The 24,289-nt window shown below is 33.7% G+C and overlaps 1 long non-coding RNA gene across 1 annotated transcript; it reads right to left on the bottom strand.

Moving 5' to 3' along the window:
- Positions 1–6,606: 6,606 nt before the first annotated feature.
- Positions 6,607–9,955, bottom strand: LOC125498356 (uncharacterized). The gene is made up of 3 exons (XR_007275306.2): positions 9,600–9,955; positions 7,062–7,163; positions 6,607–6,940 (listed from the first exon to the last, which is right to left on the bottom strand). It is a non-coding gene; the product is annotated as an uncharacterized LOC125498356 (long non-coding RNA).
- Positions 9,956–24,289: the final 14,334 nt, after the last annotated feature.

The raw sequence follows: 24,289 nt of genomic DNA, 5'->3' as shown, positions 1-24,289 counted from the left end.
TTCTGCATTTATATTAGGTCCATCTACATCCGAGTCCATGCATTCATATTAGGCCCGTTAGCATTAGAGTCCATATAAGTCTAGTCCATGTCAAAATCTAGACCCATTAGCATCTTTATGTGAACGCTATACTATGTCAAGCCCAATCCAAGTCTAATCCCAGTCTATTCCATTCTAAGTCCAATCCTAGTCCATTTCTACTGTCAAGCCCATATGCATCCCTAGTCTATATTAAAACTATATGTTAATCCAGTCCAAACTCATACTTTCAAACACAAACACATTCAATCTACATACATATACATTCATACTTTCAGGCTTCATGATTGCTCGCCCCGAAGGTTGTCAATCTCGCAGACCCAAAGCCACGATATAATCCTGAGGGTCCTTTAATAAATTCCTATTTTCATAATGAAGTTTCCAACTGTTTATTTCATGATGTAGATCTTTAATATAAAAATCGTGTCTTTGTACATTCTAATCCCTTTTTTAGTACTTTAATTTATATTATTCATATTATTATTATTATTATTATTATTATTATTATTATTATTATTATTATTATTATTATTATTATTATTATTATTATTATTATTATTATTATTATTATTATTATTATTATTATTATTATTCATATTTATGTATATTATTATATGCTTGCCTGATTGTTCAATACATATTATATGACTATTCTATGCAAGGCTTTTATCACCCGCATGTTATTATTGTTAATCAAGACCTAAAGAACTATTGTAACCTTAATCAGATTAATTTGGACAACCTGCTAGGTTATATGTAAATTGATTGCATAATAACATACCACTAATAAATAGTCTTTTGATGTGTTTCCTGAATCAACCTAGACTAATTATTTTTAGGGGGGCTTAAAACATTATTTGTTTATTCTATTGCATAAGCATTGACATGAATCAATATTTAGGAGAGGCCAGCAATGGGTAACATGGTTCCTGACTGTGATCGTACCCTCACCCCCTAAACTCAATCTTTTGTTCATTTTGACCATCTATGAAGTTTAGACGGGGAATCTACATTGGATATGTAACACCACGATAATTCTCCCGTTTCAATATAAAACAAAGAGAATTCCCAAAGCATTATTGCCGTGTGATAACGTATCTGCTTATTCAGAATTTTGCAGCGCAAAACATATAACTAAACTTCATACTTTAATATAATAAATAAATAAGTACTTAAAACCATACACACTATAAATGTCTACTTCAAACCAACTTATTATAATATGTTCCTACCAAGGTAGTAATATAATAATATGTTACACAAGCTCTCCATTTCCAGATTCCCAATGATGCAACATCTGCGAACCTATAAATGTCAATGCTCTAAAGAATCTGCTCACCAAAATGGGTCATCACAGGATCAATAAGGCAAAGCCATGATCAACAATCACAAACAAAGCACGTAATCAGCAAAGCTGAGTACTACATAATATTACATAAACATTCCTAACATGATACTAATAATTAACATGCAGGGATAAATAATAATATAACAATATAACATTCTGCAGATAACTTCTATTGAACTAAACTTTAAACATCTTTTCATTACTTCAATGGAATAGTTATTGGACTTGAGTTGTCTTAGATAAACTTGCCTTCACCTAGGAAGACGAAATACGGGCACGACTCCGTATTCCAGAATGACCAGCGATATCGAGAAACCTTTGAAAAATAATAGGGATGGTGATCATTCCATCTCCCAGAAAAAAGTCACTTTTAATCACTTAAAAGTCACCTACTGAATAATCCCCGACTAAAATAATCAATATAAATCAAAGTCAATACTCTAAATAAAATCCAGCAACTTTAAAATACTTTAAAAATATTTAAAAGTTGTTTTTACCATTAAAACTTCAATTACTTTCAATATCTAGCATAGTACTACCATACTAGTAATTAAAATCCTTAAAAATCCATTATTAAAGCCCTTTCTAAAATTACAGCAACTTATAAAATTATAAAACTCTCTTTAAACATACTTAAACATGCTTAAATTCATAATTTAAATCAATTTCATAGTTTATAACATGCTGCTATGATTTTTCAATATTTAACACCCTAAAAAATCATGCTTTGATAATTAAAAACTCAATCTAAAAATAATAATCAAATCTGAGATTTTATTCTTTTAATACATAATATATATAACCCAAGATTAATCATTATAACAGTAATTTAAAGTTAATAATCATGATTAGTACTAAAATAAAGCATAAAAGCATGATCTTTAATTGAAACTTGAGGAAGAAGAAAAGAAATTAACCAACAAATCAAAGAACAATGAACAAGGAGGCACTGAAAATGGAACAACACGCCTGGCAGCAGCGGGCACAAGGGGAAACGACGATTGAAGAGGTGTGGTGAGAAAGCGTTACTTGGAGAAGAAGAAAGACAACTTGAGAGGAAAAGAAAAAAAACAAACTCACGTGGAAGAGAGAATAAGTGGCCGGCTGTTTGTGTAAGGAGAGAGAGAGAATAAATTTTTGTATGGTAAAATAATTGGGTCTAAGGTATTTATAAAGAGGTTTTTCCTTTTGGGCTTAGGAAAAGGAGATTGGGTTCAAATAAAGTTTGATGATAAATAGGATTAATGAATTACAACTCCTAACATCAATAGAAATCCTTTTCCTAATCCACTTAGAATTTTGGGTTCCTCAAGCCCATACAAACTTCTTTTCCAAATCAAATTAGTATATAAACATTTTTCAAAGCATGCCTCAACAAAATATTTTAACTTCCTTAAGTCCTTAAAATAATTTTTTTTTTCCTTCAAAATAGTCAACCTTCTTTAAATAATTAAATTATTTAAAACTAAATTATGTTTAAATATAAATATATAAATACTAAAATATATCTATAAAATTACGGGGGATTACAGGATAAGTCCCTAATTTTTCCTTACGATTTTCCATATCCAATTAGGTCTACGAGTCTTCCTTTAAGGACTTGTTGGCTACTTCAAAACAATCTTCGGTAAAAACCTTTACAATGAAGTAGTTAAATACGCGCTCATCCCAGATAGGTGAAATAAAAACACGCCTACAATAAGAAAGTCTAAAACCATAAAAACATATGAATACTATTTCAAAGCCCAATGTAAACAAACAAATATATATTATGGCCTTTTTGGCAATTAGCGGATATCTGTGAGCTGTTAGCTGATTGTATAAGCTGGTAGATGTTAGCTGATTGTATTAGCCGATTTGACTACCTGATTATATTAGCTAATTTGACTACATGATTATATCATCTATTTGTATAAGGAAAAATTGCCAAAAATGAGCCAAGCTTTGGCCGGTCTTCGGAAAATAAGCCAAACTTTCGAAAATCCAGATATAAGCCAATCTTTGAATCAGTTTGGCCAATTTTAGGTCAAGTGCTAGGTTAACCTGTTGGTAACCTGTTGTTTCAGGTTAATTATGCTATTATCACTAATTATTAATTTATTATTGTTAATAATGCTATTAAATATTAATTGTTATTGTTATTAATCATTAACTATTATTATTAATTTTTTTTATTGTAAGTTTATTATTATTATTATTGATTATTGATTATTATTGTTAATATTAATAATAATAATAATTATTATTTTAAGATTAAGAGCCAAGAGTTACCACCACCGACCGTAACACCATTGACCACCAAGTCAGCCCCCTGAACCACCAACGCCACCGCTTTAACCACCAACGCCACCACCCTATCAGCCCACCACTGACCACTCCAGTGACCACCAACATCCCACAGCTCCCAGATGAACCCCACTAACCAGACCCATCGAACCTAACCCCACCACTATCGAACCCACCTCATTAACCATCAGACCCACCGAACCCCATTGACCACCAGACCCACCGAACCTACCCCGCAACTGAACCCACCTTAAACCACCCCACCACCACCGAAATTACCCAAAACCCCGACTAGATCCACCCAGATCTCACCATCACAACCCACCATACCCAACTAGATAACCACAACCCAACTCCCATAACCTAACCCAACACCACAACCACCCAAACCCACCCACCACCAGTGAACCAAACCCACCCGGCCACACCCAACCACCACCCAATACACTCCATAGCCGAGCCACAACCTCAACACCAAGCCACCACTAACCCAAACCTAATAATCAAACAACCCCACAAAATCGAATACCCACATAATCGAACCCAACACACCTTAAATGGCTGAGAAAGGGCTTTAATGGCGGCGGAGATCGAAGGATCTCGTCCAAAAAAAATAAGAAAAGAAAGAAGAACAAAGAGAAGAGAAAGGAGATGCGATGGTGGTGGCGTTGACACTGCGCGGCGGCAGTTAGGCGGTTTATGGCTGCAGTGGTGGTAGGCGATCCGTGGTGGCAGTGGTGCTGATTGGTGAAGATAGTGAGAAGGTGGGGAGAGAAAGAGAGGATATTAGAATAAAGAGGGGAGAGAGAAGATCTGAATTTCGAGAAAAATAAAAACAAAATAAATATAAATTACCTGTATAACCGGTTTTAAGTCATCTGACTTAAAATTGGCAAAACTGATAATAAGGTTGGCTTATATCTGGATTTTCGAAAGTTTGGCTTATTTACGAAAGACCGGCCAAAAGTTGGCTTATTTTTAGCAATTTTTCCTTTGTATAAAGGTATTTCGTAAGTAGCTGATAGCTAATTGCTACATTGTTGTATAAAATGACCAAAAGGACATGTGCATAATCTACTATTGTACCTTTCTATTATTTACTAATAATGTAATTTTTAACAACTTTAGGATATAAATGTAATTGCTCCACTCATTCCTAATCCTTTAATGTTAAAAAGCTCATCCCCTAACTTTTTCAAAAAAAGATCTTTTTGGACTAAATAAGCTAATTAAAACCTTTTTATAGCAAATACTCAAATTAGAAGATTGACTAGTTAAATCCTCTAATTTGAGCTCAAACGTCTAATTTTGTCCCGTACCTCTGTTTACCAAATAAGGCTACTAAGCACTAAACTGGACACATGTATAAGGATACGACTTTTGTTTATAGAATATGATATTCATTTAATTTTTAAATAATTTTTACCTTTTGCAAAAGGTCGAAATAGAAAAGTCAAAAGTTCAAAGCTTTAAATAACACAAAGTAAAATTGGATGAAGATTAAAAAAGAGAGAAATCCCTTAAAAAAGATAAAAAAAACAAAAGAGAAGAAAAAAAAAAGTTCAACACGTTAAGATTACAAATACAACAAAAACAAAAGCACTACTGCATTAACTTCATTCACAACCAACATTGGGTCTCCTTTTCCCCTTCTTAACCCATGTCCAATCTTCCATATGGATAATTGTTCCATGCATTGTACTTTGAGCTAATAAAATATTGATTTGTCATTAATCCTAGTTGTTGGAATTTTCTTATTCGGTTAAATAGAATAGCATGTTGCATCAAATTAATTTTACCCAAAATCTTTTAGGGGTTAGGCCCATGTCTGCCCCTTAAAAGGTCCGTGCCATGAATGTGATTAAATTATATTCATATGTCATAAGCTATGAAAGTGAATAAGATAAATCTAAATATTTCCTCCAATATATTTTTTTGATATACACTTTTTTTTGTAATTTATTCAATTATGATGAGATTGCGTATTTTTCTACTGTAACATGTAACAAAAGTTATAATACTTGATCGTGTTATCCATTTATTAGATAATTTAGTGTAAATCAAACTTTTGTTTCACTTAATAATTCTAAAGTCTTACTCCTACTATAGTTCATGTTGTAGTTCTTATTACGCTAAACTCATATTATTCTTATAACTTATTCATTATTAAAAATAAAAAAATATTAATTATATGTTACCATTCATCTAAAAATTTATATTTTTATAGGTTGTAACTTGTAACACTCCTCAATGGTGTAAAACTTATAATTATTTGAATTATGTAGAAAAAGTTATAATTAATTTATATGTACAATCTTTTTGAGTTGTTCAGTCAAAATCTTACTCTAACTTTTCACTATCTTGAAATAGAGATATATATATTTTTTACGATTTGTCTACCCTACATACCTAGTGTAAAGGATATGGCCTATCTTTTAAGTAGATCAATTTACTAAAATAGAATCTCTAATATTATGGTAATAACTACTACAATAAAGCCTAAAGAGACCCCCTAAAATCTCATTTAGAGACCACATGAGAGGTGGTCTTCAGCTAGCTCACAGATTTCTCAGGATAAATAACCACTTATTGCGGGTGGTTTCTTAATTTGATAAAAGAGACCACTTCCTTAAAATAAGTGGTTATTTAGGAATTTAAATAGGAAAAAAAAGGATAAGACGCCACATTTTACAGATAGGTGGTCTTTTTTATCTTACAAAGAAATCATTTTTAATATGTAGGTGGTCTTTTTAGTCATTCCTTAAAACACCACCTGAAAGAAAAAGGTGGTCTCTTTAACCTGTTTTTTTTTTTAAAACGAAAATAAAAATATTTTAATATTATTATACGCGTGCGCTTCTCCAATCTGTTTCACTTGCTCCTAATTTACATATATATAGAACATTTAGGCACTTGTATTGAAATAATTCAAATGACTTTAACATTGGAATACTTTTTCATTCATTTAATATCATTCACTACAAAATCACATATAATGTTTAAAAGATTCCAAAAATTCAACTAAGTTATAAAAAAATAATAGAACACCTAGGCCTGTCGTTTCTTCCAATTCATGTGCACAAAAATATATAGAAGTACCTCCCTAATCCCGCGCAAAAAGAAAATACACACATCCTAATTAAAATGGTCATTATCTTTCAATTCTTCTTCATCCACTTGTTTATATTCATCCACATATTTGATCCACAAGTCTCTGAGCTCATCAAGCTTAATTTGAGAAAATTCAGTTGTAACTCCACCAAAGTACTGCAAAATATAAAACATTAAAAAGATAAACATACAAGCTGAATATGCTATAACAAAACAATCTATCGACACATAACAAATACATTCATAAATATAATATCAGTGTTCTTAAGAATGATACCTTATCAGGAATTGCTTGTCGCCTTTTCTCTACAGTCTCGAGCATATATCGGCGGCACACATAATATCCACAGTCATGAGATTCTTGGTGTTGACGAGGACCCTAATTCATAGATTTTTTAGTGAAGGAGAATACCAAAAGCAGTAAACAATTAGTACATTGATATTTTGAGCGATCATAAAAGTGATACACAAACACAAGTTTGCAAACATCATAAAATATAGAAAGTAGCCCAATATAAAGATGTTCGGCTCAAAACTAAAGGTCTCACTTTCGCACTGCTCAACATCATAAAATATTGACATACAGATGAAACAGGTTTTATTGATGAATAATGCTATGGTGCCTTTTAATTGATCTTTCTTGTTTTATTACACTTCTTTGCTTTCCTTCTCCAAGAGTGAGTACAGAAATGGAAAGCCAAACTGATCGAATGTGCATGCATAAAGTAGAATAGATGCTATCATTTAGATTACCAATCAATGAACGAAATCCAATGCTATTTTCTTCACAAATCGTCGAGCATCTGAGTCAAAACTTGATGCTATCAACAGACAGTATTATAGACTCGTACCTATGACTTTAAAACATGATTCAGTAGAAGAAAACATGGGCAACTCATGTGTATAACTTTTAAATAAGATGGAAGTTGGAAAGGAAGCTAAGTGCAGTAATATTGCAAACAATCAGACTACCTAATATATGCGTGACATTAGCCAGATGTGACATTTTATAATGCCACCATAGAAAAGCAAGCTTACACCAACATTCAGATAGACACAAGATTGATTGGCCATGCTGTAACGATAGTTGCACCATACATCATTTTGGCCTCTTCTTCACATCAAGCCAGTGCAAAGATGCTCATATATACAGGGGACACCCAACTAAAAACCTCGAATAAGACATAAGTAAACAGAACTAAAAAAAATAGCAAAAAGCCCCTAACTGGGGTGCTATCTTAAGCCCTCAGAACTATTCAATCACCTCTGCACCTCTTATTTACTGTCTCTAGAGTAACACCCAAACCTGATTTCTTCCAAACAAAAATCTCCTCTGCACCTCTTATTTACTGTCTCCCAAGTAGCACCCAAAGCTGATTTCCTCCAACTCACCTTCAGTTTTAGTGTGAAATTCCTATTTCGCTGCTAATTACGGCAAGAACTAGCAATGCTGATATTTTCCCAACTGAGCCTTGATACCAATAACTTGTTCTTGTTCTTATAAAAGACTTGCACTGCCCTAGGTCATGTCCATTATTAGTAATGCAAGACATAAAGGCCTTCGAACATAATAAAGAAGGGAATAACAATGCTTCAAAAAAAAACAATTTGGAAATTGCTTCTGACATTTCTTCATTGATTGGTAATATGAAAGATAGCATCTTCTTGGTGTTGCCACTTCCTATAACTAGTCCACAAACAACAATAGTAGGAAGTAAACTCATATGAGAGCGTATCAATGGATACTGCCTGAACAAGCCCAATTGACTGCACATATATGATTGGCAGCCAGGGGGATTAAACTCTATTGATGTTTGAACCATGTCTAAGCCTACAAAACTTCTAAAGGTAGAAGACACAAAAATAGAACAACAAAGACACAGATTAAAATCAAAAGTTCCAGACAACAGATATATATACCAAAGACATTGCACAGAGATGATGAATGAGTGTACTCCATACATATAGGATCAACAAGATATGATACATACTGATTGCATATAAGCACCGAAAAAATAGTAGCAAATAAAAGTGGAATCTAAGCAGTTAATTATGTGATTAACTTTCTGAATTTAAGGAAGTGGAATTTTATATTAGTAGTACTAAGTGAAAATATTATCTTTAAGAATTCACTAAAACACATATCATGATAACACTTTCATTTAAACATCACATATACTAGTTTGGTGTATGTTTACAGGTCAGATTAAGTTAACCAAGAGGCCACTTGAGTTACATTTAGGCTTAGGCATTACCCGTTTTATTAAGAGCTTTTGCTTCGTTTAGTATGGTTATACTATCTTTTCTTGAATATAATGCGAGCATCACTGCCGCCTTTGTAAATCTGGTGCTCTTCCTGTGAATGTTATATGCTCTCACAGCAGTCTCCTCTACCACAGCTCGTAATTGTTTTAATGAAACGGCAAAGAGTAGATAGGGTTCTATTTTATGCCTTGAGATACTTGCATTACTCTCTAAAACTTTACTATATTCTTTCCATATTAGTTCAAACACTTATCACGGATGATAGAACATAACTTTAACTTCTACGAGATGAGTTGCTGAGTGGTTACTAACTGTTATTTTCTTAAAACAAATTAGATGTGTTAATCGATCGCAGAGTAATTATCATCACAGATCTTGGAATCTTTTCATGTTGTATATGTAAATAATTTTTAATTCAGGATACAATTTAATTTATAATGAAAATCAATAAACAAATTAAACAAGAATTTCGATCAAAATATATATATTTCAATTACCCTTACAAAATAAATTGGAGGGCGAGATGAATTGGGTTCAACTAGTTTAATACCTGGATACTGGCGGACGAATCACATCGCTATGGCGTGGTGGCGTCGCTGGGGCGTGGTGGCGTCGCTGGGGCGTGGTGCTGGTAATCGAACAAATAGCAGACGAAATTAAGAGACCAGCGAAGACGTAATTGGACGACAAACCCGACTCCACTGGCAGACGAATTGGCCGGCAAGGTAACTCGACGGTTTCCGGCGATTGAATTTTGGTGCAAATTTTAGACGGGTGGTGCAGTACTGTTCTATCGGTAGTGTTAGTTTGAGGAAGATGACGCTTTTGGCTTTTTTTTTTTGTTTTATTGGCTTTCAAATTGCATTGGGCAATAATTTGTTAATGATGGAGTAATTAAAGGTAAATTAAGTGATTAAAGAATAGTATATTTAGGGTTTTACTTTTTTAACATAGAGATATAAGAGGTAACTAACTGGGAGTGGATATAGATGTGCGTGTGTTGATTTTTTTAATTAGTAATTAGTAATATAGTTATTATATACCTGAAAACACGTACATGAATATATAGAAAAAAAATTTTAAAAAATATAAAATCAAAATCACCACTTAATAGGAATAAGTGGTTTCTTTAATACCGGAAACTTTTGATAAGGTTCAAAAAGACCACCTTTTTTAAAGAAAAGGTCTCATTTATCATGTCATAACAGACCACCTGTGGAACAAATTAGGTTTTTTTTGCTGAATAATCACTCATGTCATTAAGGAGGTTTCTCATAGGTGATACTTTTGTACATATTTGTAGTAGTTGCCTCATATCTCATTTTAAGTATGATCTCCTATAATCATCTCAATTAGGAAAAAAAGTTTTCCCCAAAAAGCTACATTGATTCCAACTCAATATTTTCACCAGCTATTGATTCCTGCTCAACATTGTCGACTTTTCCGCAAATTATGACATTATATTCTAATTCCTACAATAGCTTTAATGTTGTAAGTGAATTTAGATATGCTGGAGTAATATAGTTAAAGACAATATTGTTACTTATATCAAAATTTGGGGTTCCATAGAAGATTTAAATCGAGAACTTGCACCATCATCGAGTGTCGATGGCAGCAGGTATGCGTGATACAATGTCTATTCTACTTTGTTTGAGCCCAATAATTCATTGGGCCCTCGGCTCTTATATGAAATTACCATATTACCCCTGAGAATACTAGTGGAAAAAAAGCTCACCGGATCCGGTCAAAATCGGAGGTACAGATCCGATTTTGGTCCGGATCGGATGGGCCCGCAACAGATTATACAAATTAACCAATGCGGTCCAAAAACGGGTCATTTAAGTGACTTAACTGGTCCAGTTCTCGGCATGACCGGATCAGTAATTAGTAGCTTTGAATATTAAAAAAAAGACATTGCATAGAAACAATTGTTGACAGTACTTTGTATGTAGTTCCAGGTTTGCATCCAACTAATTCCAAGCCAAGCAGCATAGACGTAAATAAAAAACCAAATGAGCAAACTCAAAATAAAAAGCGAAATGAGATAAAAACATAAAATTGATATATTTACATAGATTTTTTTTAAAAAGAATACATTAAAGTAAACTGAGATAACATACAATAATACAACAATCATTACACATCAAAATTATAAAATGAAAAGTATACATAAAACTAAAAAAAGAAAATAAAATCAACCGAAAATTTATACAAGAATATAACGAAAAAAATCAAACAAATACGGAAATTAAGAAAAAAAAAAGTGAAACCCCGATTTAGAAAAAAAAAATCAAAATAACAATGAAAATAAAAATTTACAAATGAAATTATAAACTTAAAACGAAGATAAACGAAAAAAAATCAAAATAACCTAGATATGAAATTATGAACAAGAGATGATGAACTTGCGCTGCGAAACAAGATCGAAAATTTCCGTTTGTTGAACACGGCGACACGAAGGGAGGAGGAGATGATGAACGACGCCACGAAAAAGATCTGAAATCCGATGAGCGATGAACGACGAGGGATTTGTAATCCGGTGGTTGAGGCGCGCGCGACGACGGACGAAGATCTGGTGGCTGAGACGATGCGAACTGAAGGTAAAGAGGTTGTTGAAGATGATGGTGTTGAAGATCTGGTAGCGAGTAGGTTGTTGTTGATGATGGATGATTTAGGAGAGGTCGGTGGATGACAGAGGAAATGAGGGAGTTGATGAGAGAGGAAAGAGGAGAATCGTCGTTGTCGATGGTCGTGGTGGTTAGTTAGCTAGAGGAATGATAGGTGATTTCGTGAATCACAGAAAGGAAAGTGAGAGAGAGGTGACTTCGTGAATCAGAGATGGATGGGAGGGGAGTGAGATTAGGGTTGAGGTTTTGTGGGGAGGGAAGTGAGAATAGGGTTAAGGAGGGTTTCATTTACTAGGAGGTTCAGCCAGCTGGGGAGTGGGGGAACACGCTTGGGCTCAAGTTATTTTTGGCCAATAAACTGGTCTAATTTGGAGAAAAACCAGATCAATATGTTTAACTAATTTGGTTCTTCTCCAAACCGGAGCAGTTCATTGGCCCAAAAAATTGTGAAAAAAAAATCAAACTTACTGATCCGGGAGAACCGTATAAATTTGTTTGTGAGAGATAAGATTTTTAATACTAGTGGATAATGAGGGGCCCGCCCTCATTAAAAGCCACCCAAAAAAGCTCGGGTGTTCGTCCTAATGTCATGACGTCAACACATCATCCATCCTAATCCCTATAAATAGGGATCAGATCCCCATTATTGAGGTAGTAAACAGTTTACCCACTAACTCTCTCTAGCTTATCTCTCTAGAATTCTAATCTCAATACTGATTTGAGCATCGAGGGGAGATCCCGAAAACACCCCCGGGGTGGTCCAACCCTTGGTTTTGTAGGTTCTACGGCTCCATCGGACAATAGTCACTCACATAAACACACTCCTCATCAAACTAACTATCAAATCGTTACTCTAAAGTTTCATGCACGAAACAGGTTGGCACCATATGTGGGGATTGAACATCACAAAAGCCATGACTGTTGTCCAACGAGTCCATCGAGTAAGGCAACCCCTAGTCGAAGTAGCTGACAAAACAACAGAGAATTTGATAAGGGCACTCATCTTCTATGACGGGAATGCCCATGTCCTCGAAGATGTAGGGCCTTGTGGGGCGGCTAGCACCGTCAACGAGCCATAACTAGGGCTAGAAAAAGCTGACCCAACACGACAACCTAACCTGAACCTAACTGAAATAAGTGGATTTGGGTTGAGATTTTGGACCTGTTTAAGTAATTGGTTCGACCTGAACCTGACCTGAAAATCAAACGGGTTAGATTCGGGTTCAAACATCCAACCTGAAAGTAATCGACCTAACCTGTTTAAGCATTGAAATATGTGTTTGGAGACTTTAGCTCTACTTTTAAATTTTAGGCCAGGTCCAATGCAATGGAATATATAAGATAAAACCCTAGAGCAAGGGTTCATTTTTCCTCTGTAAGTCATGTCGTTACTCGGTACTCACTGCTCATTATTTGTCTTCCCTTTCCATTCTCATCTCTCATCTCTCCTTTATCTTCCTCTATCTTTGCTTTTCATAGAAGCTTGCATTCTTGACTTCTTTTTTAGGTTCGATAAACTTTGTTGTAGTTCTTCAACATCTAGTTACGGATAGCTTGAAAGAATTTCATGGTTGACCGAAAAAATACATTCCAAATGAAAGTCAAGCATTATTGAATTGGTGGAGATGTTCAAGTTGAATTTTTTTGGTAACAATGGTGTATAAACAGTAGTAGTATGTAATGAAATTATACTATTAAATTATTATTTGTAATAAATGTTATATTTTAATTTTATAAGTACACAATGTTTGGCTTGTAAAATTCTAAATTTATGTTGTAATGATATTAATTAGGGTTTAGTTTAGGTTATAAAGGTTGGGTTCAAGTCAGCCAATTTATAAACAAGTTAGATTTGGGTTGGTCGGATTCAGGTTTAGGAGAGTGCCGACTCGTTTATGCAAACATGTCAACCTGAACCCGACTCGACCCGACTGTCAGCTCTAGCCATGACCTCGAAGGCAAATTGTTGAACCCTGGTTTTGATGATGATAATGGAACAAAGATACAAACTAAGTAATAAACTAACAAGTTGTTAAGTGAATGGATTTGGAAGATATCACAGTAATTAGCAGAGAGAGTACTAAGTCAGAAGAAGAAATCAAGTTGGATTTTTGAAGACTAAGTGAAGATGCTCAAAGAACTGATACCGGAGAAACGTTGGAGCAAAATATTCAAAGCTATACTTTTATTTTTAGTTCAAATGTAAAGGTACGAGTAAGTCTAGTAAGGAAAAATGGCAAAGTTAAAAGAGAATATCTACTGTACTTTTAAAAGGAACAAATGAACTGGCACTGATAAGTTAAGTTAAACGAACTAAAAAATTTAAAGGAACTACACATATAGTACATTGCGCAACGGTTATTTTGTGTCGATTGAATTATTGATGCCTAAAAAATAGGAAACCATTTTTATTTGTTAAAAATCCGATTTTAAGGAAAAAAAAATTAAGGAATTTTTATTTTTGTTTGAAAAATAAAAATCCTTTTCGGTTATAAAATAAAAATATTTTGGAGATACTATTTTGATAAAAGGATTTAATTTTTGGTTTTATTAAATAAAAATATTCATAATTAAGAAATCAGATTTTTGTTTGTTACACAAGTAATTGCTAAAATTTAGAAAGCACTATTAATCCTCTAACACACGCTTGTTGAGATACTGGAGTACATGGGGTGAATAATGGAACGTGTTCCTCTAGTTGAGGAACATCATGGAAAGAATACTTTTGTCGCTAATACATGTTCTAATCCCACATTTTACTTAATCACTGCTATAAATACTTATGTCTAATAAGTATGTTCCAATTTGTGTCTAACCAAGTGATTTAGTTAGTTAACTAATTAAAGTGTCAGTGCCTTCATTTTCTCATAGGCCATTCGCTCTTTGCCTTCTTACTGTATTCCACTAAGTGTATTGATCATTGTAATATTGGTTTTGAGGTAAAGGGATTTTGAGTGAAGCCTATAAGAGAGGAGATTTGAGTGAAGCAATTTGAAGTGAGAAAACTTCAATTGAAGTTGAGAGGAACAACTGTTAAGGGAATAGTTGTTTAGGAACTTGAGTTTAGGAACTTAAGTTGTGGCCCATGAGTAGAATTAGGTTGTAACAAAAATGTTTGGCCTAATTAGTGAAAGTAGTGTTGAGGTTGAAATCCCTAGTGGTCGAGGTTGTTTCTTCTTGTTGGGCCCAAGAAGTTTTTCCTCGTAAAACTCCCTTGTGTGTTCTTTACTTGTTTCTTTGTTTAAGTTTTATAATTCTGGAAAAAGTTACTTTTATTCCTACACATACAATTCACCCCCTCTTGTAGTGTTTCTAGTGAAATAACAATTTGTATCAGTGCTAGAACCAACTCAAGAAATATAGGAAACCCTATTGAGAAAAAAATCCAAGGAACATTAAACACCACCGAGAAACTCGAGAAAGGTTACTCTATGCAACGAACTCCTATGTTCAATGGAAAGCTTTATTCCTACTAGAAGAATAGAATGGAGATTTTCATCAAGGCCTAAAACTACCCGGCCTGGAGAGTCATTGAAGTTGGTGATTTTGAGGTCATAACCACTATTGACAAAAATGAGGTAATTCCTAAACCATTCTCTGAATATGACAAAGCTGACTTTGAAAAAATAGAAGTGAATGCTATGACTGTTAAACTTTTACATTATGGACTTGGACCCCATGAACACAATAGAATCATGAGATGTAAATTTGCAAAGCAAACATGGGATTTACTTAAGGTAACCCACAAATAAACTAATGAAGTTAAGATATTTAAAATGAATTTGCTAATAAATCAATATGAACTGTTCTCCATGAAGATGAAGGAAATCATACAAGAGATGTTTACTCGTTTTACTAACATTATAAATGAGTTAGCTTCTCTTGGAAAGTTTATTTCATCAAAAGAACAAGTTCCAAAAGTTCTTAAGAGCAAAGTTGTTAGAATCGCGATTCGGATCATAGGATCGCACGATCCTACCATCCAGATTGTTCAAAACGATCTGAATCGTGCCTGGAATCGGTATGTAGCAGGATCGTAACTAGGATCGTGTAGGATTGATAGAATCGGTAGTGTTTCGAAGTGCTAGACCCGTAAATCAATACTACTATCCCCAACAATAGGTTCTAGAATAGGAGGCTTGTGCAACAACGCTGGTACTCAAAGCCCGAACTTGAGCTCCGCCTTGAAACCTGCAAAAAAGGGAACCACCCTGGAGGATTGGGTGGTATTTCCCCCTCCAAAGCTTAAGTCAGGTATCAGGGATATGAAGGAACTTTTAGAGAGAGAAAGTAGAGAGAGAGAGTATTTATGGCAGAATAACAGTACTATGCTCTGAAAAACGTACCTTTCCCCTGATTTCAAGTACTATTTATAGTGTCTGAAATGATTGCTGTACTTTGATGTCACCCTAATTTGGTAACATTTGTTTGGTTAAGCAATAATGTTGTGACACGTAGCGATTACTGATTGGAGGACACACCTAACCCTTTTACGCAGAAATGTTCTTTACCTTTACTAGGCCTAAGTACAATTTGGGCCATAAGAAGGGTTTTAGTACACCTTTTCCTCAGAAAAGTGTACTTTAGTCCATACAAGCTTATAACCCATGTATTTTAACAGAAGAAGAAAGTGCCACTTGTAGGGCTGTGATGGAGCCACGTGTCACCTTCATAGCCATTGATTTTTAGGCTACAACAGGTAGGATCACACGATTTCATGAGATTCTATCGATCCCACTTTTTAGCTATAAAATCTGCCACTCAAAGCCCACGCTATAATGTTAAAGAAAGCCCACACTTAAGGCATGTAATATATATTGCTTCTAAGACAAGCGAATACCCTAGAGTTTGAGTCTTCTTCACTCTCCTCTACCGAGTTGAAGACTCAAAGAATCAAGCGAATTAGAGCTGAAATTGGAGCTCGAACAGTTGAATTGAAGATGAAATTAGAGCTCCAACAGTCAAAGCATCTAGCGAATTTAAGCTCCAATTTTGCTCAACTTAATCAAAGCATCCTCCTCTTTTGTTTCGAAGTTCAGTTGAATGAAACTGAAGGTAAATTTTCTACCAGATTTTTGTTCTTCCCTTCTTTATTTCTTCAATTCTTATTTGATGTTCTTAATTTCAACCATGCATTTGCATTTAGTTACTGGGTAAACTGTAGCTGGCATTTAGTATTTGAAATTTTGGATAATTACATTTAATATTCATATTTTGGTTGATTTTTCACTTTTAATGCTTTTGTAACTAAAATTCAAATTACAAAAGCTTAATTAGTCTTCTTATTAGTTTAGCTAGTTTGCAATTTTTTTTATTACAAAATCTTGATCAGATTGATAACAGGTGTTCTAGAGTCAGTCAAGTTCTAAGAAAAGGAAAATTGCACTTAGAAACTAGATTTGACCCAGTGTGTTTATTTGCCACCTGGAGCTGATGACGGGAACTTTGTTTATAATTAAGATTAGATTGTTGTGAGCTTGGTAGTTACTAAGATTGTTTACATGTAATTTTTAATATGGTTAGAAACGATATTTTCTTTGTACTTTTTAGCTTGTAAGCTTTAAAATAAGATTAGTAGACTCGTTTTAAATATGTATTGACACTATTATTGATCTTATATGATGATAAGTGTGTTTATTTGCCATTATATTTACTAGAAAGACATGTACAAGTAACATATGATCATTTTGATTGCCTAATTTCTTAAATTTGTAGGATCTTACGATCCTACGATCCGATCCTACTCCCCTCACCGATTCAATCAACATTGCTTAAGAGTCTTCCTAATGATATATGGATGGATAAGGTCACTTTTTTATAAAAAACAAAAGACTTCACCAAGCTCAACTCGGAACAGTTGGCTGGATTACTACTTATGACTTATAAGCTACACCTTGATACTGAATATGGTGAAAGATCTAAGTCTTAGTGTAATCCCCCGTGATTTTATGGATTTTATAAATATATTTTAGTATTTATATATTTATATTTAAACATAATTTAGTTTCAAAAGGATTTATTTATTTAAAGAAGGTTGACTATTTTGAAAGTCAAAGAAATTATTTTAAGGATTTAAGGAAGTCAAAAATATTTTGTTTAGGCATGTTTTGAAAATGTTTGAAATACTAATTTGATTTGAAAAGAAGTCTAAATGGGCTTGAGGAACCAGAAATTCTAAGTAGACTAGGAAAAGGATTTATATTGATGTTAGGAGTTCTAATTCATTAATCATGATTATCATCAAACTCTATTTGATCCCAATCTCCTTTTCCTAAGTTCAAAAGAAAAATCCTCTTTATAAATATCTTAGACCCAATTATTTTACTACATAAAAATCTATTTTCTCTCTCCTCCCTCATACCAGCCGGTTCTCTCTCCTTCCTCTCTCTCTTTCACATGGCTTTTCTTTTCTCAATTTTTCTTCATCAAGTAACGTTTCTTCTTCGACAAGAAATGCCACTACACCTCCATAATCGCAATTCCTCTTGTGCACCAGGCGTGTTGTGCGGATTCAGCGCCTCTTCCTTGTTGGTTAATTTCTTTTCTTCTTCCTCAAGTTTCCATTAAAGATCATGTTTTTATGCTTTATTTTAGTACTAATCATGATTATTAACTTTAATTTACTGTTTCAATAATTAATCTTGATTTATATATATATTATGAATCAAAAGAATGAAATTTCAGATTTGATTATTATTTTTACACTGGTGGAAAAAACCCCACCCAATGCGGTCAAAACTGGCCTTTCAGATGCGGTTTTGCTCCGCATCAGGTGGGGTCGCAGCAACTCTCTAACAAATTCTGATGCGGTGCAAAACCGCATCAGAAACCATATTTGATGCAGTTCATGGGGAAAACCGCATCAGATTATGGGAACAATCTGATGCGGTTTTACACTAGAACCGCATCAGAATTGGTAAATTGATGTCTAAAAAAAAATGCAGACCTGCAAGCTGCAGGTCTACACTAATCCTCAATTTTTGGCGCAATACCACAAATTATACAAAATACATATAAATAACTATTTATACATAGAAACTAAATAAATTCATAGAAATAATATTATGATATATATAAAGAATATTACAGAAACATACAAAAATAAAAATTTAACATATATACAGAGTATTACAAATCTAAAAATTGAGATTATACGAAAATTAAGAACTAAATACTAAAATAATCGACAATAATGATAATTTATATATAAAAACGAAACGAAACGAAAATTAGATCTAAAAACTCATTATACAAAAATTGCAATATACTAATTATACGAAAATTGCAATATACGAAACGAAATAATTGCAATTATCCAGTAATTATACGAAATAATTGAAACGGAATCGAAAATTAGATCTAAAAACTTAAATTAGTAAATGGAGGAACGAAAACGAAAATTAGAAAAAAAAATTAAGATACGAAAAAAACGAAAATTATAAAACGAAGAACTAAAAAACACTACCCAGATAAAACGAAAATTTTAGAATCGAACAAAAAAATCAAACGGAAAAACAACCTAAACTAAAACCAGATCTAAAAACAAAATCCAAAATAAACAAATAAAAAAACCTAAACCAAAACCAGATCTTGTGTATCTTCGATTCTTCGTTGCGCTCGTCATTGTTCTTCATTTTCGATCTTTAATAGCATCTCTCTGACTTGTTCTTCATTTTCACCCTTCTTTTTCGATCTTCTTAATTGCGATTCATTTGTTCTTCGCGCTTAATTCGTTCCAACTTTTTCGCGATTCATTCGTTTTGTGAGGGAAGAATAGAGAGGAGGGAGAGAGGTGAGTGATAATTTGGTCTGTGAGGGAGTTAGGGTTTGAGGGAGTGGCTGGGACGAAGAGAGAGAGGGAGGAGAATGGAGGCTGCATGCGTGTGAGGAGGGAGTCAGGGTTTGAGGGGTGATGAAATGAATAAAGGACAGAGAGAAGAGAATGGGCCGCGCTTTTAGGACTTAATGAAATGAGGCGGAAATTTGGACCGCGCTTTAGGTCTAATGAATGCTTCATTTGGGCCGCGTATTTTCATGGGTTGTTGGAACGATTTTCGGATGCAGTCTAATGAACCGCATTAGGTTCATTAAAAACCGCATCAGATTTAACAATATGATGCGGTTTTTTAAGGACCGCATCAGATTTTGTTTGCCAAATTTCCCTCCCATTTTTTTTGTTCATTTTCGGATGCGGTTTTACAAAAACCGCATCTGGTACAAAGTGACATATAAGGTTTTTTTCACTAGTGTTAGATTGAGTTTTTAATTATCAAAGCATGGATTTTTAGGGTGTTAAATATTGAAAAATCATAGTAATGTTATAAACTATGAGATTGTTTTAAAGTATGAATTTAAGTATGTTTATGTATGCTTAAAGAGAGATTTATAATTTTATAAGTTGCTGGAATTTTAGAAAGGGTTTTAATAATGGAGTTTTAAGGATTTTAATTACTAGCATGGTAGTAATTAAAATTCATTGAAGTTTTAATAGTAAAAACAACTTTTAAATATTTTAATTAAACAGGATTTAAAGTATTCTCTAAAGTTGTTGTACTTTATTTAGAGTATTAACTTTGATCTATATTGATTATTTTAGACGGAGAATATTCAGTAGGTGACTTTTAAGTGATTAAAGGTGGACGATCGATTGGTTTACACAAGGTACGTACATACCTATGTGCTATGTGATATAGTATCATGATTTAAGAAGGAAAATTTGTAGTATCATGTATAGGAACTTTATAAGTTCATATGTGATTTCTAGTATGATTGAATTTTACATGTTTTATGCTTATGTGCAAACATGTTAATTATGAGATTGATTATGAGTTAAAAATTATCATGTTTGTATGGAATTATTGATGCAAGCATGTGGATGGGAACTTTAGTTATTAATTCACATGGGGGAATTAATATATTATTGAGATTGAATCATGTTGAATCATGTGTTCCTTTACAGTATTATTTTCATTACTTTATAAGGACTATGGGCCTTATCTGGTAAGTTGGCAAGTTATGTTTTTGAAAGGTAAGATTGATTATTGGCTAGGTTCAACAAAATAAGAAAGATTGGAATTAAAGAAAGTAATCTTGGATTGTAAGTTGTGTGATCACTTATTAAATCCTAAGACAAAAGAATTTCAGATGTTAATGTTTGATTTGATATTTCTGTGTTACTTGTATGTGTCATGATAAGTAATAAATTGTAAATCACGTAAAGTGTAACTTGGATAGTAATAAACTTTAGACTAGTACACGTCTAGAGTTGGACAATCAGGAGTTGGAGTACATGGTGGTAGCCCATGGTTTTTTCTGGGAGATGGATTGATCATGTAACAGCCCATTAATATACTTAATAGCATTAGCGGAAGCAAATCACAGTAAGATGGTACGGAGGTTGTCACTTGCTTGAGTCAACCCATTAATATGGCTTAGTTGACTCTACGAGCGGAGTTAGGGAAAAACATACATCATACAAAATATAGTTAAGTTATTACAGGCCCATAGTAATATCATAATGTACATCCAAGCATTCTTCACAAAAGAAAATTTTAAGTTTCAAAAGATGATCATGTTCAAGCTTTGGCCCGCTATGATTGTTGACATATCATTTCTCTAGAGCTTTCCATCTGCCTACCTTAGCTTGCTAATTCCTGCACAAGAGTCTGCCCCCACCAGGACAGGTTCATAGAACAAAATCAGCTTATACTGGTACACAAATCAATCCAAAACTAGTTATGGTGGCTGAAAATAAGGAGTAGTCACACTCCAATATTTCTTATGCAAATCATTATTTTGGTAAAGCGCCTCTATCATAAGGTTACAAACGTCAATTGTTCAACATGTCCATTTGCAAACATTTAAATACGAACACAAGTTGAACTGTTTACATTAGTGCACATGAAGAAGAGATCGCACTAGGGGGAAAAAAAGGAAGGGCTGCGCTAGAAGGGATGCGTACGCAGCCCTTCTATACAGTAGGGCTGCGCTTTCAAATAAAACACAACCCTTCGTTAAAGTAGGGATGCGTTTTAATAGAAAAGGGCTGCGCTTGTGTAAATAACGCAGCCCTACTGTAAAGAGAAGGGCTGCGTTTTTTAGACAAGCGCAACCTTGTTTTGTGAAGGGTTGCGCTTGTTTAAAAAGCGTAGCCCTGCTGTTACAGAAGGGCTGCGCTTTTTTAAAAAGCACAACCCTTCTATGGACTTTTTTTTTAAAAGAATTACGCAGCCCTCACAATTTAAACTCTTTCTTCTCTCTCACGCCTCTCTCTCTCTCTCTCACGCCTCCCTCTTCTCTCTCACCCTCCCTATTCTCTCTCACCCTCCCAGACAAACAAAAGCGCAAAAATATCAACCAAACAAAAACCCAGAAAAAAAATTACGGCATACTTGAATCGAAGACGACTTACTTGAATCGAAGCTATTTTGAATAGGAAGAACAAAGCTTGTAGATCAGTTTTTGCTATAGTCCAACAAAAAAAAGAGAGATATGGAAGGCGGGACTCTGACACTCTTCCTCTTCGTCTTCCTGACCAAACCAAACAAAACCCTAAAATTAGGGACGACGATGATGAACAAGAAGAGGAGGAAGGGGCAGGATTCACAATTGCAAGCACAAGAACATCGGAAAGCGGTGTTTCCCATAAGTTTTACTTCCTTATTCATCATCATCCCACTTTTTTTATAAAAAAATTATGTCTAATTATTATTATGTAGCAGTAGCAGTAACACTACCTTGATTTGTTGTTGAGATTAATTCTCTTAAAATTATTATGTAGCGGTGTTTCCCGTAATCCGGTGGAACAGGAAGTCCAGCAATTAAATACTTATAGATCAAAGCTTGATGCTCTAATTCCTGCCATTGTGATACTGTAAATGGCGAAACCCCAATTTCTGATTAACCACAAATTATAGATTTTTCGTTTTTCAGATCTATAATTTCTTCATCTTTGTTTTGATTAATGTTCTTGTATTTTCAGATCTATAATTTTTTCTCTTCTGTATTTTAGTTTTTGTTCCTTTTTTTATTCATTTTCGTTCTTCTGTATTTTAGTTTTAGTTTTTGTTCCTTTTTTTTCATTTTCGTTCTTCTGTATTTTAGTTTTAGTTTTTGTTCCTTTTTTTTCATTTTCGTTCTGCAATTATGTGATAACATTTTTTAATTTTTTGTTTTAATTTAGTTTTCCTGACCATATTCCCTATTCCCCTTTTGGATTTGGATGGTTTACTTTAAGATTTTATGCAAATGTTAAAATTCAGAAAATGTGAGATTAATATATGAGTAAAAAAATGTCAAAAAAAACTTCTTTTTTTAATTTTTTTTTTGTAGGAAGGGCTGCGCTTTTATCTAAGAAGCGCAGCCCTTCTAAGCTTGAAGGGCTGCGCTTTTTAGGTAAAAGCGCAACCCTTCGTTGTGAAGGGATGCGTTTGAAAAGCGCAGCCCTAATTAAAAAGTGAAGGGCTGCTATTGAAAGGGCTGCTGTCAAAAAGCGCAGCCCTAAGGGCCTTTTTTAGTGTAGCCCTTCCTTATTTTCCCACTAGTGTATCACACATTGAGGTGCACCAAGGTGCAGACCTCCACACAATTCAGAGTTTAGACTCCTACTATTTACTCGCTTGCAAGCTTTTATAGGACATTTCCTCACACACAATACACATACTCCTTTTCGCTACGCAAAAACGGATTCAAATTCACTAATAACAAACACACTTTACTAAAATAATTCGTAAATTTTTCGTTTCCAATCTTAAGTTGTAAAACTTTTCCAAAATTTTGGTATGGATGGTTTTGATGGACTTAGGACAGTAGCTATATGATTTTGAGATGCAAGCTAAGCTTAGGAATCCCACAAATAATGCAACTCAAACAATCAGAAGAAAATTTGGATTCACGTGTGTAAAAAGGAGGTTTCAGACTTTATAAAGAAGATTTTTTTCAACAGAATTTTATCTTCAAATGAACTTTGAATAATGTGAGTAAGTTCATCTCCAGCCTAATGTAAATCTCCAATTATTGCAAAAGATTCTTCCCTTGAAAACATTCTAGGAAATCAAGAGTAATTCATTCTTAAAAACACATTTTAAATAGTTTTTTCCGCATCTAGTGTAATATGAACTGAGGTAACAACTCTTATCAATATACACTATTGAAATACAGTATTTCCTTATCAATATTTCATTGCAACAATTTTAATACAACCTTCCTACAATTCAAAGAGTATTCCATATAGAAATCACATAGTAAAAAGGCTTTTAACATCTTACTTAGTGTAAGAATGCCACCACCATCACAAGAGATTTTATTAACCATTAACATACATACATGTCACATCTTAATAATCATTTAACCTACTGCCCAATCACACCAATACCATCCAAAATATAAGTAAACACAAGTCTTTACGAAAAACCGATTCCACACACTTAACCGTTTCTAGTGTAATAAAGGAACCCAAATTCATTTGCTTTTCAACATGCAAAGGTTTATATTTAATTAACATCATATACAATAGATAATAGTCATCCAAACCAAGAATTCATCCTCAAATTTGTTCTCAAAAATACTTCTAATAGTTCTTACAATACGTGTTCTCCAAAAAGGGATTATATTT

The sequence above is a fragment of the Beta vulgaris genome, chromosome 6 (genome assembly GCF_026745355.1).
Source record: "Beta vulgaris subsp. vulgaris cultivar EL10 chromosome 6, EL10.2, whole genome shotgun sequence".
Taxonomy (NCBI): Eukaryota; Viridiplantae; Streptophyta; class Magnoliopsida; order Caryophyllales; family Amaranthaceae; genus Beta; species Beta vulgaris.
The sequence above is the reverse complement of the archived record's forward strand: the minus strand, read 5'-3'. Positions and strand labels throughout refer to the sequence as shown.